We start from the raw sequence: 12,804 nt of genomic DNA, 5'->3' as shown, positions 1-12,804 counted from the left end.
AAAAACTGGCTTCCATGTGTCCCACGGAGCGAGGAGCTCTGTAAATGCTAAATGAAATACTTTGATGGGGAGGGGGCTGCTGCCGTATGTGGATGGCTTCCGGAGCCCGTGGCATAGACATTTTTACTTAAAGAGGCAATAAATTCAGGGACCTGGAAAAGGTTAAAACGTGAGTCTTAACTTATTTGCTCAGCTTTGATTTTTATTTTGCAAAATGCCGGAGCAGTGCTGGGAGCTATTTGCAGAGGGGGAGTGTAAGAAGGACAAAGAGAGTTGGAAGTGGATTTGCCTAGATGCCACCTCACAGGAAAATATGTGTGCACTGGGCAAGGCCTTCCCAGGTTGGGAGGCCTGGGGAACTCCAGGTTCCGTCCCTGTGCTCACTGCAGGGAGATCTGATTTCTGTCCCTGCATTTTTGTCTCTCTGCGAGCATGTGTGGAACTGAGCCACTGTTGAGAACGGTCCCTCTGAGTTAGCAACAGAGATCAACTATTTATAGGCTGAAGTCAGACGCGACCCACCTTTTCAGCCTGTAATTTACAGTATATGATGAGAAAATGAACTTCTATTGCCGCCTGGATATGAAAGGACAGGGGGCCGATTTTTCAGCAGCTTGGGGGTTAGCTTATGTGCTTAGGAAATGTCTGTGAAAATGGCCACTTAGCTTTGCCAGAAGGCTGCTTTCTCTGATCTGCTGTCACTGGTGCAGACGTCGAAGGGCTCCCTTGTCCGGTCTCACTCAGGGATGGAGGGTGTGTTCACAGCCGGGTCTGCGGTGGGGGAGGCAAGTTTCTGTACAGGGAGGGGGAAAGAGAGGCACAGAAGGAACAAGCAGTGGTAACCATCTTCTGAGTTGAGACAGAGCTCTGGCTGCACAAGGCAGGAAATGCAGTGTCCAAGAAGTGACCTCACTGGAAGGTTGAGTTAGATTGACCTCTTGACCATTTTCTTGGCCATCCTTTGGGCCAGAGTTCCTAGTCTGGGCCAGAGGGCCTTGATGAAGATCAGACATTGATGATAACTTTCCATTCTTGATGGATGGCATTCCCGGAGCCCTCTGGAGAACAGGCAAAACTCGGTTTATGATCAATCCAGCAATAAACTTTTTATCCCACATCTCTTACAGGCTAGACACACGAGCTGGGTGTAAGAGTGAATAAGGCACACAGGCTCCCTGGCCTGAATTTAAGGGGAGACTGCCACGACTCCAGGCCTCCCGGCCTCCACCCAAATCCCAAGCCCTGCCATTTGCCAGGGTGCTCACCGAGGGCACCTCTGTTCGGCACCCACTTCTCCACTGGCTCCTGAGCTAAACTGAACTAAACTGGCTTTTCCGATAGAAGTCCACAGTGTGTGATGAGATCACCAGGAAGGCTGCATGGAAGGCGAGGAGATGTGGATGGAGCCTTGGGAAAACTAGCAGAGGAAGCTAAATGCACAAAGGAAATGGCGAATTCTAGCTGTTGCTAGAGAGACAGAGGACACAGGATTGTAGGGTCATAGAAGGCAAGTTATCAGAGAGCTTCAAGAAGAGCCAATGGTGTTAAAAGCAGTCTTGTGAGTGGAGGCTGTTGGTTGAAGCATGTGAGGGAGGTGAGGCAGTGTAGACAGAGGATGTGGGTACAGAGTTCTACATATAGCCATTGATCAAAATTTTTAATTATGTTATTAAAATCATCTATATCTTTACTAACTTTTGTTCTCCTTAATGTATAAATTATTGCAAAAGGTGCTAACGTTTCCCATTGTGATGGTTGATTTGTCAATTTTACATGGTAATTCAGTCAATTTTTGCTTTATATATTTTGTGGATGTATTATTAGGGGAGAAAAATTTTGAATTTTGGCATCTTTCCAGGAAATATTTTTTTTTTTATTTTGGGGTCATGAACATCTTTATCTCTGATAATGCTTTTCTGTTCAAATTCCACTTTGTCAGGCTTCTTTTGGTAGATCTTTATCTTGTATTTCTTTTGTCCCTCATTTTACAGGCAATATCTCTGCCCTTTTGTTTTGAGTATAGTATTTTTGGTAAAGAACACATAGCTAGATTTAGTTTTTTTTTTTTTTTTGTTTAATTTTTTTATTATTAAATTCAGTTTTATTGAAATACATTCACATACCATACAATCATCCATGGTATACAATCCACTGTCCACAGTATGATAACATAGTTATGCGTTCATCACCACAATCTATCTCTGAACATTTTCCTTACATCAGAAAGAACCAGAACAAGAATAAAAAATAAAAGTGAAAAAAGAACACCCAAATCATCCCCCATCCCACCCCATTTGTCCTTTAGTTTTTATCCCCATTTTTCTACTCATCCATACACTAGATAAAGGAGGTGTGATCCACAAGGTCTTCACAATCACACTGTCACCCCTTGTAATCTACATTATTATATAATTGTCTTCAGGAGTCCAGACTGCTGGGTTGGAGTTTGGTAGTTTCAGGTATTTACTTCTAGCTGTTCCAATACTAAATTTAGTTTTTATATCCAATATGACAATCTAGATTTTAATGGCTACATTTATTATATTTAAATTTCTTATGATTACTGATATATTCTATCATTTTTTTCTTGGTTTGGATGTTCCCTTTTCCTTCACTGCCTTATTTGGATAGATAACATTTTCTTTATCCTGCCCCCTCACCCTCCCCCAATCTCTTCTACTGATTTGAAAGCTATATATTCTTTTCCCATTTTTTTAAAATAGTTTAAAACTATTTCATGTATATTTACTTAATAGTCAAAGTTAATCAGTAGCTCTGTCTTCCTCCTGAAAATGCAAAGACTTTCAAAAGATTTTACCTTGATGACAGCCTAGTCTTCCATATCACCAGTTTCTTTTTCTTTTTTCTTTTTCCTTTTTCCCTCTATTTTAAAACAATTTTGTGTTAAAATATATATAACAGAAAATTTGCCATTTAAATCATTTTTAAGTGCACAATTCAGTGGCATTAAACTTCATTCAAAATGTTGTGCAACCATCGCTACTATGTGTTTTCAAAGCTTTTTCCTCCCAAACAGAAATTCTGTACCCAGTAAGCAATAACTCCCCATTCTACCTCTCCCAAACTCTGGTAACCTCTAATCTATTTTATGTCTCTGTGAGAATCATCAAATATTTGTCTTTTTCTGTCTGAATTATTTTACTCAACGTGATGTCCTCAAGGTTTATCCATGTTGTAGCATGTGTCAGAATCTCATTCCTTTTTATGGCACGTATACACTACATTTTGTTTACTCATTCCTCTGTTGATGGACACTTGGGTTGTTTCTGCCTTTTGGCAATTGTGAATAATGCTCTTATGAACATTGGTGTACAAGTATCTGTTCGAGTCTTGGAATTTAATCCTTTGGGGTATATATAGAGGAGTGGAATTGCAGGATCGTATGGTAATTATAGCTTTAATTTTTTGAGGAACTACCAGTTTCCCACCATTTTACGTTCTCCCCAGCAATGCCCAAAACCATGGGATGCTTCATGAGTTTATGTCATCCTTGTTCAGGAGCTGTGTTAATACTTCTGTTTTGTTCCAATCTTAGTACATGTGCTGCCAAAGTGAGCACTTATGAGTTTCTTTTGCCCAATATTTTTAGTTCCATCTTGTTTTTTATAACCCCCAAATTAATCATGATTTGTACTTAGGTTGTCATTGCTGAGGTCATACACATGCTTTTGCATTTCTTGCTCACCATTTCTTCTTCCATCTTACTCCTGGGTCCAGTTTCCTTTTCCTTAATTCACACCCTTTATGTTTAGAGGAAGGAAATTATTCAATCAGCAAGATTCTGTGAGTGGTAAATTCTCTGCCTTTGCTCTTATTCTTCAATGATAACTTAGCAGCATGTAGAATTCCAAGGGGATGGTTACTTTCCTCTCAGCTCTTTGAAAATAATATTATATTGTCTTCTGGCTTCTATAGATGCAGAAAATATGTCCAACTGACTTCTATGCCACTCAATGGCCCTTGAACACTAGAGATGCCCTCACACAGTCATGAGAGAAGGTGAAAGGGATTTGCATGTACAACAGTCTGAAGATCATTGCTAAGAATTATGACAACAGGACCTGCTAGCCGGGTGACCTGCAGGTCCCACGGCAAATGGGAGCAAATTCTATAGAGTGTGAGCCCAGGAAGAGGCATGGGGCTTGCACGGGGTTCCGCAGTCTACAGGGGGGCCACAGAACTCACTCTGCAAGCTTGGATCCACCCTAGTAGGAGAAAAGTTGTGAGATACTTAATTGGGAGAACATCCCTGAAGCTTAAGTGCAAGAGGGAGAGCTCATGACCTTGGTTAGCCTTGACCTGGGAGTAAGGAGACTTGACTCAGCCCGAGACCCACTCCCATCTTGGTATCTCAGAGCAGATGAGTCTGGCCACTGCCCTTCTCTGGGAAATCTACAAACGTAGAGGAGGAAGGGGTAGACTAGAAAGTCTCTAAGGGAGTTTACACTCTGACAGTCACTGCTTCTCCGAACAAGACAGTGGCTTCCTCTGTCAAGTGGGACCTTCTCATCTGTCATCTTCCTTTCTCCCTATTGCTTGCTCACCTGACTGCCTTTGGCCCCTCTTGTGAAACTCAGTGAGGATGAGTCTGTCCCCCTGCCCCTAATTGGGACTGAAGAAGGGTCCTTCAGACGTTGGGCATTTGTGAGTCCTATACATAGTTCCCGGAGTTTTTTTTAAACTGCTCTAAAGGAGTGATACAAAGCAATGTGTGGAAACCTCAGATGGTTCTAGAATCTGACAAAGATACAGGTAAGTATCTTTGTGATGAAGGCAAGAGCCTGCCTGGTCTGGTGCCTCATGGAACCTAAGAATATTTTGTCACCTACTTCAAAGCTGAAGGCTGGGCAGGAGCTTTCAGGAAATTTTGTGAGCTCTAATACAAATAAAGACTGCAGAAAGACTTCAATGACCCACCCTCTGTTCATTTAAAAGACAGCAAAGTAGCTTCTGCATTTTTCTCTCCAGTGTCTGGCATGGCCCATCACCAAGGGCATGTCCTGCTCTCCATGGTCCTCCTGGCACAGGGCAGGTTCTCAAGAAGGATTTGAGCCTTGGTTGGTTGGTAATGCCAAGCCCCCGACTGCTGTCCTCACCATGAACACCCAGGGGAAAGGGGGAGCGTGACCTTCCTGGGCTCCCCGTGTCCTCAGGCCTCATGAATAAGGAAGTCCCTTCTCACCCTCCTTCCCTGGGAGTTCATGACAAGCACGACAGCACAAAGTACAATCAGCTTCTTGCCATGCAAATTAAAGCCTTGCTCTAAGAGCGGGAAAGGCTGCTGTCTGCAAGGGCAGCTCCCAGCAGCTTCTCTGTGCCTAGAGTCAGCCTGCAGAGCAAACCACCCACAGTGGATAAGTTTTATATGATTGTGGGGTGGAAACAGACCCTCAGCCTCTCAGCGCCCTGCAGGGTCCACTGAACACCCCTTGTTTCAGAGCAAGGCTGTCACAGCAGTCGTCTTCCTCTCTTTCTCTGAACTGCAAAATGCAGCTGAATGATGGGCAGGATTGGGTGGGGCAGCCAGGGGGCTGGATCCTCCCCGCTTCAGCATGCTGTGGCTCCTGAAGGGCACAGCGGGCAGCTGCTCAACCTCTGGGAGCCACTCAGTGGTCACTTACCGAACGCTCACTCTGGGCTGAGCAGGCCTTGAGCTCTTTGCTGTGGTCACCCCGACAGGGAACCTTCCCGCAGAGGTTCCCCGAGCCTTGTGGGGGAGCCCCAGGTGCAAAGGCAGTGAGACAAGAGGCAGGATGTGAGCAGGGTGCTGCCGCGTGTCTCAGTGTTCGCAACATATGTCTCCTCTGGAGAAACATATACATCTTGCAAATTTCTTCAAAGTTTGTGTTCCAAAAGCAATAGAGCTTTTTTTCTTTTTTGGTTTCCAAATATGAAATTATAATATTGAATATATTTTAAAAACTACACATGTCCTCCCTGAGATTAAAAAAAAAAAACTATTGAGGTATAATATATATACATACATAGTTTAGCATATGAATTTTTCCATGCATAAATCTTGGTATACATACCACCCAGATATATGTGGAATATTTGCAGTCCTGCAAGAGGCCCTTCCTGCCCATTCTAAGTCGATCCCCTTGCCCCACTCACCCAGCATAACCACTGTTCTAACCTCAATGTCGGTTAGTTCTGCCTGTTGTTGAACTTCATCTAAATGGAATCATGCATTTATGACTTGTGTCTGGTTTCTCTTGTTCATGTGACCTGCCTGCTGTTGCATGTAGCAGTGTTTGTTCTTTATCATTGCTGTGTAGTATTCCATGATTTGACACCACATGATTTATGTATCCGTTCTCCTAACCTGAGAGTGACTTGGTGTGGCAGAAAGAGAGCTAGCTGTCTTTGGAACCAGACAGACTTAGAAAGTCACAACCTCCCCAGGGCAAGTCACGTAATCTGGAGCCTTGGCTTCCTCCCTGTGTCTCGGGCGAGGACAGGAGTCAGCCACGGCCTGTGAAGCCCCTGGTCGGGTGCCTGGTGTCTAGAAGTAATCCAGTGAAGGGCAGTGCGGATCACAGAGGGGTGGGAGGCCCGTGTGATCGCAGCCATGGCTGCACAGAGGCCGGGAGGCTGCCGGGAGGGCTTCTGGAGGGAGGCAGCCTCCAAGCCAGGCCTTACGGGTTAGTTGCAGGGTACTAAGGGAAGGGCATCGTGTGAACAGAGACGCAGAGGGGTGACAATGCAGAGTGCTTTGGGGAACTGCCCTGAGGAGAACACAGAGATGTGAAGCTGCAGGCTTCAGGAGATGGGGAGGCTACAGGAGCTTGCCCGAAAGCGAGCAGTGTAGTGTAAGACTGCGTTCGGGGCCAGACCAAAGCACTGCTTTGGGCTTGGGAGTTCTGGGAAATCGTGGGTGAAAGTGGGGCTGGAGCTGGTCCCTGAGTGATGGGCAGAGGCGGGCATTCCCAGTGGCATGGACGGGAAGGTATGAGCCAGGATGTGGGAATGGGAGAATTATGGGATGCCCAGAACCCAACCTCTGCTGCTTGCTGCAAACCACCTCTAGTTCTTCTGGCTCAAGTGCTTGCTGTGTGCCAGGTACTGTGTTAAATGCTTTACATCGATGTTCACATTTAGTCTTCCTGCAGATAAATGAAGTAGATCCTGTAATTTCCTCCATTTGCAGATGAGGAGACTGAGCTTCTGGGAAGCCAGCCAGCTTGCCTGGGGTTCTCCAGCCATTTTCCACCATTTCCTTTTCCTCCATTGAGGCTGGAACATCCGATATGTCACCCCCATCCCCCGGGCAGCTCAGCTGGGATCTCTGCAGGTAGCCATCATCCCCTCTCATGGCTGGGTGGGCAGTTGATTCCAATCGGATGCCCGAATGGGCCGTGGCTGTGATGTCGGGGACCTGTTTGTCTCTGTGCTGCCAAGATGTGTGCAGAGGAGATCCACGTTCCCAGAAGGGACTGGAAGCTGAGCCTCTGTTCTCTCCAGGCTGCACTGATCTGACTTGAGAAAGTTCGAGTCAGGGTGTCCTTCACGGCATCTGGGGCTCAGAGAGGAAAACGTACATTTAACAATCGTTGTCAGTGTACCTCGCAACTGGAAACATTTAAAGGCTGTTTTTTGGGTGTTGTAACTTGGGTATAAATGGGATGTCATGCCTCTTAGCAAGAGAGCTGGGGTTTAAAAAAATTCTCCATCATTCCGGAGTATCAGGGAGTGAGCATTCAGTAGCTGCTTGATGATATTAGCTCATCTATAGATGAGATTAATAAAAAAATAATTAACCTTGATTGGCCTGCCTCTTCTCCAAGAAATGCTTGTCCCCTTTTTCTCTTGCCGCTGGGAGCAGGGAGGTTGGAGGGCGGAGGGGAAGACCTTGATAGGTCTCGGGTTGCTGTGTTCAAACGCAGTTTGAAATGAGAAGTTTCTAGACTCCAGGGGCTGGCTGGTGAGCTCCCCAGGAGATCTATCATAGAGATATATATCCCGGGACAGTCGTAAACGTCTCTGCTTGTGATTCGCTCCGATGAGCTACAGAACTGATAGTTGTGATCAAGTGCCCAGCTGAGCTCGATTAGCAGAAGGATCATGAGATGGGGGGTGAGGAAGATGAGAAGGGGTGGCCTAGGGAGGGGAGCAGGACGGGCCGGTGGCTTTTCCTGTAGAGGGGGCTGGCTGTGAGCGTCCCAGGCGGGGCCCCCCTCTGCCGGTTGGGACCTGGGGATGGCCCTGGGCCCACGCGGGGGCTGCATCCCCAGAGGCTGCGTCTGAAAGTGGGGGTCCCCTGCTTGGCGAGGCTGCGTCCTGCCCGAAGCCCTCTCACGTCCCTCCTGATTCTTAGCCCCAGCAGCCTCACAGGCCAAGAGGGTGGGACAGGGCAGGCTGGTTTTCCAGAGGAGCCACCTGAAGCCAAAGGGGGCAAGGGGGTGGACGAGGAAGCCCCCAGAGTGGGTGGGAGAAGAGGGGGCTGGAGAGGGTTGTGCCAGGCCCCGGTTTGCAGCTGGGAGCCCCTCTGCTCTGACTCTAGCCGGGCTCTCCGGCTGCGGGGCAGGGGTGGCCAGCGTTCTCAGTTTATTCTTTCTCTCGCTTGGTTTATCCTCTTCTATTTTTCCTTCTTGACTCTCTCTTTCCCAGTATTTCTTCTCTTTGTCTTTCATTACTGCCTCTCATCTTCTCCTTCCTTCTCGTCCTCTCCAGGTCTTTCTTGTAGAACCTCTTTCCTAGCCTTCTTTCTTCTCTCCCTTTTTATTTCCCTGTTTCATTTCTCACTTCTCATCTTTCTCAATAGCACTGATAAGTATTTAATTAATAATTAGTTAATAATGAATAATTCATTATATTCTAATATAATTATATAATATACAACACAATTATATTATATAATTAAAATATAATAATATAATAATGAATAATTACTTCTTTAAATTAACATTCATTGAGGTTTAGCATTCAACAGACACCAGTCACTGGTAGGCATGGGGCAGCCAGTGAAAAAGACAAAAAACCACCTGTCCCCATGGGGTGAAAGACTGATGATTAAATAAATAACAATTATTATAAGATATAGTGGACGTTTTAGAAGGTCCAATTATTAACTCTCCTCTTTCTCACCCAAGATCTGAGCCAACTGAGAAGTAAGATAAAATGAGGCAAATGGGAAATCACAAGAGCACTCGAATGCTGAGGAAGCTGCCGAGCGTAGCTTCTGCCTCCCCAGGCCCGGGGCTGCCGAGCCCCGGATGGTGGAGTTGGTCTGGATTGTCCCCGGTAAGCGGACGTGGCTCCGGGGTGGGGAGGTGGGGGACACTCGCCAGTGTCTGCTGTCCTGATCTGGAGGGACCCCTTAGGAGTGGAAGACATCTCCTCCCCCCGACCCGCTCCAGTGCCGCTCACAACAGGTGTGTGTGCACATGTGCACGAGTGAAAATGCACAGGAGGGGACCTTTGCCCAATGTAGGGCAGCAGCTGGCTCTGCCCACTTGGCAGAAGGGATATTTACTCAGACACTTAAAGGATTGCTACCTCTGGATGTGAAACAGAGCCATACAAACAAAGCAAACTGCCTTCTGTGCTTCTCTCTCTAACCTTCTTTATAATACCAAACTCCAGGGAAGTATTTCATCTACTTATCCTGTCAACAGATATACTCTAATGCCTATTAAATGCAAGATACTTTATCAGGCAGTAGGAGGACGATTCCCAGGCTGTGCCTGCTGCCCTCGGGGAGCATCCGGTTAGCAGGTGGGTAAGATGTGCTCCCAAACAGCGGAAATGTGTGGCTGGAGCTGGGATCTCTGTTGTAGTTTGTTGAGACAAAGTATGCACTCTAAGTGATCTATGTTAGGGTTTTATGGGGTTCATATGCGGAAGAAGAAACTTCTTGTTAAGGGGAGGAGGGGGCATCTGAGCTGAGCCTTGAATGACAAGGAGGATGCAAACACAGGGTTACTGACTTGGCCTTCCAGGTGGAAAGAATTGCTTCAGCAAAAGCATGGAAGCAGGAAATTAAAGGAAACTTGCAGGGATCAGCAAGTAGTCTAGTTGGTCTTGGAAATATGAAAGAAGGAACATGCTAGAAAAATTGCCTTTGTAGAACAGGTGGCCTCCAGACCCCAGAAGGCCAGTGTAAGGGGCTGTACACACCATAGGCAGCAACAGTGACAATGACAGTTGCTGAATTGGAAGTGCAGGGTGACCAGACATGCATTTTAGAACCAATGACTGTGTTTGGGGGGCTTGTGGGAACAGAACTTGGAGGTGGTGGGAATGCTGGGAGCTTTGGAATCGTCCAGGTTAGCATCTATGACTGCCAGCAGCGGACAGGAGGCAGGAGAAGGTGGGTAGATTCCAGAGGATCAGCCCTGTTCTGCGGCTTTCTCTCGCAGTGCTCCAAGGCCTGTGAACATGAGAGTGGACGACGCAAGGGCCCGGCTGGCTCATACTTGGGGAACCATCAAGGCCAATCCAGAGGAAGCTCACGGCGTTGGCATGCAGGCAGCAGGCAGAGCGTACTGGGGAGTTTCAGCAGGACAGGCTCATGTGCTGGGCCCTCTGTCTATTGAAGATAGAAAGGAAGGGTCTGGAACTTGGGCTCGTGCACAGGGAGGTCCAGGGCTGGTTCTGTAGAAGCATGGGAGTGTGCACGTCCTGTCTGTTGGGCCTTGCCACATCGGGTAAAAATTGGGTTCGACCAAACCAGAGCGATGCATTTGAGACAATATCACGATAATGAAGAAGCCAGCTCGGAGCAGCGTTCTGAGCCCCTGCGTGCAGGGCTCCGCGTGGGCTGGTAGCGTCCCCTCCAGAGGCTCCAGCGTTTTTCCGTCACTGCTTGGACTTCATGACTTTCTTGTTCTCACAAAGAGAAAGGAGCTTATTAAGTGAAGTGCCTGCCAAGTGTATTTTAAGATGAACAAAGCCTAGATCATTTTTTCCTCACCGCATACCATACATAATTGTATGAAGGGCAGGATTTATTTGGTTTGCATTATGATTTGTTTCCCCCAAGCTTAATTACAGTGTTAAAAAGCCAACTGCAACTTGAAAGAAACAAGCTCCGTGGCCGTGGAGATCAGCAGGACCATTCTGGGTTTGAAACACAGTTTCTTTGTGAAGGGAATTAATTGTATATGAAACTTGGGGACTTATGTGAAACACATTTTATGAAAATAAACTTGAACAGTCATTAAAATGAATAGTTGTTATTTTCAGTAAGACTCAAGCTGCACGGTGGTGCCAAGGAATTTTAGGCACCTCCTTGGTGGGCTTTGTTTGGGTTCCACTCTGCATTTACTAAGACAATATCAGGGCCCTGGTGATAAGCCTCAGCATATAATTGTGAATCAAATGTATAATTCCATTGATAGATTATTAGGGGAGGGTTGGAAATGAAAAGTCTTGTATGGTATTTAGGTCTGAGCAACTTCAAGAGTTAGTAATTCCATGTTGGGAAAATCTGGTGTGTTAGCAGAAAGGGTTGCCTGAGAGTTTGGCCCCAGGTCAAGGACCCAGTTATGGGACTTAGGGTTCCGCTTGGGATACTCCCTGCAAGTCAGAAAGATGATGAGCGCCCTGCTTGATCTCGGCCAGCACTGGCAAGGAGGTCTCTGGCTTAGACGTCCATGTGGTTCAGGAGAGATTCCGGAGCTGGGCTCTCAGCTGGGACAGGCCACTTTGGGACTTGACTTGCTCGATGAGATCCTCTGGGGTTCATCAGAGAGCGAGTGGCTGTGGACTTTGAGGGACCCACACAATTGTGTTCAGAAAGGCAAGGGGAGGAGTGTCTGGTGAGACACTTTTGTGCTTTCGTATCCTGCCTCACCTTCCCTGCCCCTCTCTCCTCGGGTTGGGAAGGTGGGGTTGGCGCGGCGTTGGCGAGGTCACCACCTGTTCTCGGGCAGATGGAGGAGTGCCGTCCCTTTGCAAGTGGTGGGAACCTATGCACCTGGGGTGCGGACCAGGCGAGAAGGCCTCACCTGTCCTCAACCCCTGCCCGCAGGTGCTTCTCTGCCCCACTAAAGCACTAGCATCTCTCCGCTCCTTCAGGCATCTTTTCCTCTCTGCACTGAGAGCCTTAGAATTGCTCAGCTGAAGACCTGCATTAAGGTGCGAGAAGAGGAGCTCTTCGGTTTATATGTTGGGATGGGCTAAAAGAGCCCCTTACTCAGCTTTGCACTGACTTTCATAATCTAATAGGTGGGTCTTGGCCTCACATCTGGAGTAGGTGTTGGTGGGCATTCCATGCTTCCCCCAGCACTGTGGCTTCTCAGAAGGGCCATGCCTCATCCACTAGAGCAGCCCCTTTCTGTCCACTTCTCTGACTCCCTGCTTTTGCTTCTTACCTGGTTTGAACAGAGTGACCCAGTGGCAACCAAAGGCCTCCAGAAATGGTGGTGCAAGGACTATGGTGAAGTAAGAGAGCATGGTGGTACTTCTGCAACCTCCAGGTGCAGATCAAGCTGGTACAAGGAGATCTCAGCTCCTGTGGGCAATGCTGGAGGCACCATTTCTGCCCCCTGCCCCGGGCACTTTCCTCTGCTGACTTGTCTCCATTGCCCACCATGAGTGGGCACCTTGGCAGAGTGAAGTTGCTTAGTGGATTCTCCCTCTTACTCCTGTCTGAGGCTGACCTCACATCCCCATGGTCGACTCTCCGAGAGTGAGGGCCAGGTTGGCTCCATGTTCTGTGCTCCATCCAGGGGAACCCAAGGCAAGGGAGGCCCATGATAGGTGCTTGGAAAATACTTGTCAAATGATTTATTATTGAAACCTAGAAGTTCTGAAGTGCATTTTGGTCTGGTCTGCAAA

General features: G+C 47.3%; 1 long non-coding RNA gene and 1 other non-coding gene across 2 annotated transcripts in view; one reads left to right on the top strand and one right to left on the bottom strand.

Annotated features, from left to right (window-relative positions):
* The window catches only part of LOC119516792, a 37,566-nt gene that overhangs the window by 23,914 nt on the left and 848 nt on the right, over positions 1-12,804 (top strand). The window lies entirely within an intron of this gene.
* LOC119517001 lies at positions 3,477-3,580 on the bottom strand. Its single transcript, XR_005213430.1, has one exon. It is a non-coding gene; the product is annotated as a U6 spliceosomal RNA (small nuclear RNA).

Source organism: Choloepus didactylus, chromosome 20 (assembly GCF_015220235.1).
Source record: "Choloepus didactylus isolate mChoDid1 chromosome 20, mChoDid1.pri, whole genome shotgun sequence".
In the NCBI taxonomy this organism is placed as follows: domain Eukaryota; kingdom Metazoa; phylum Chordata; class Mammalia; order Pilosa; family Megalonychidae; genus Choloepus; species Choloepus didactylus.
Note: the sequence above shows the minus strand (reverse complement) of the source record. Positions and strands in the feature narration are given on the sequence as shown.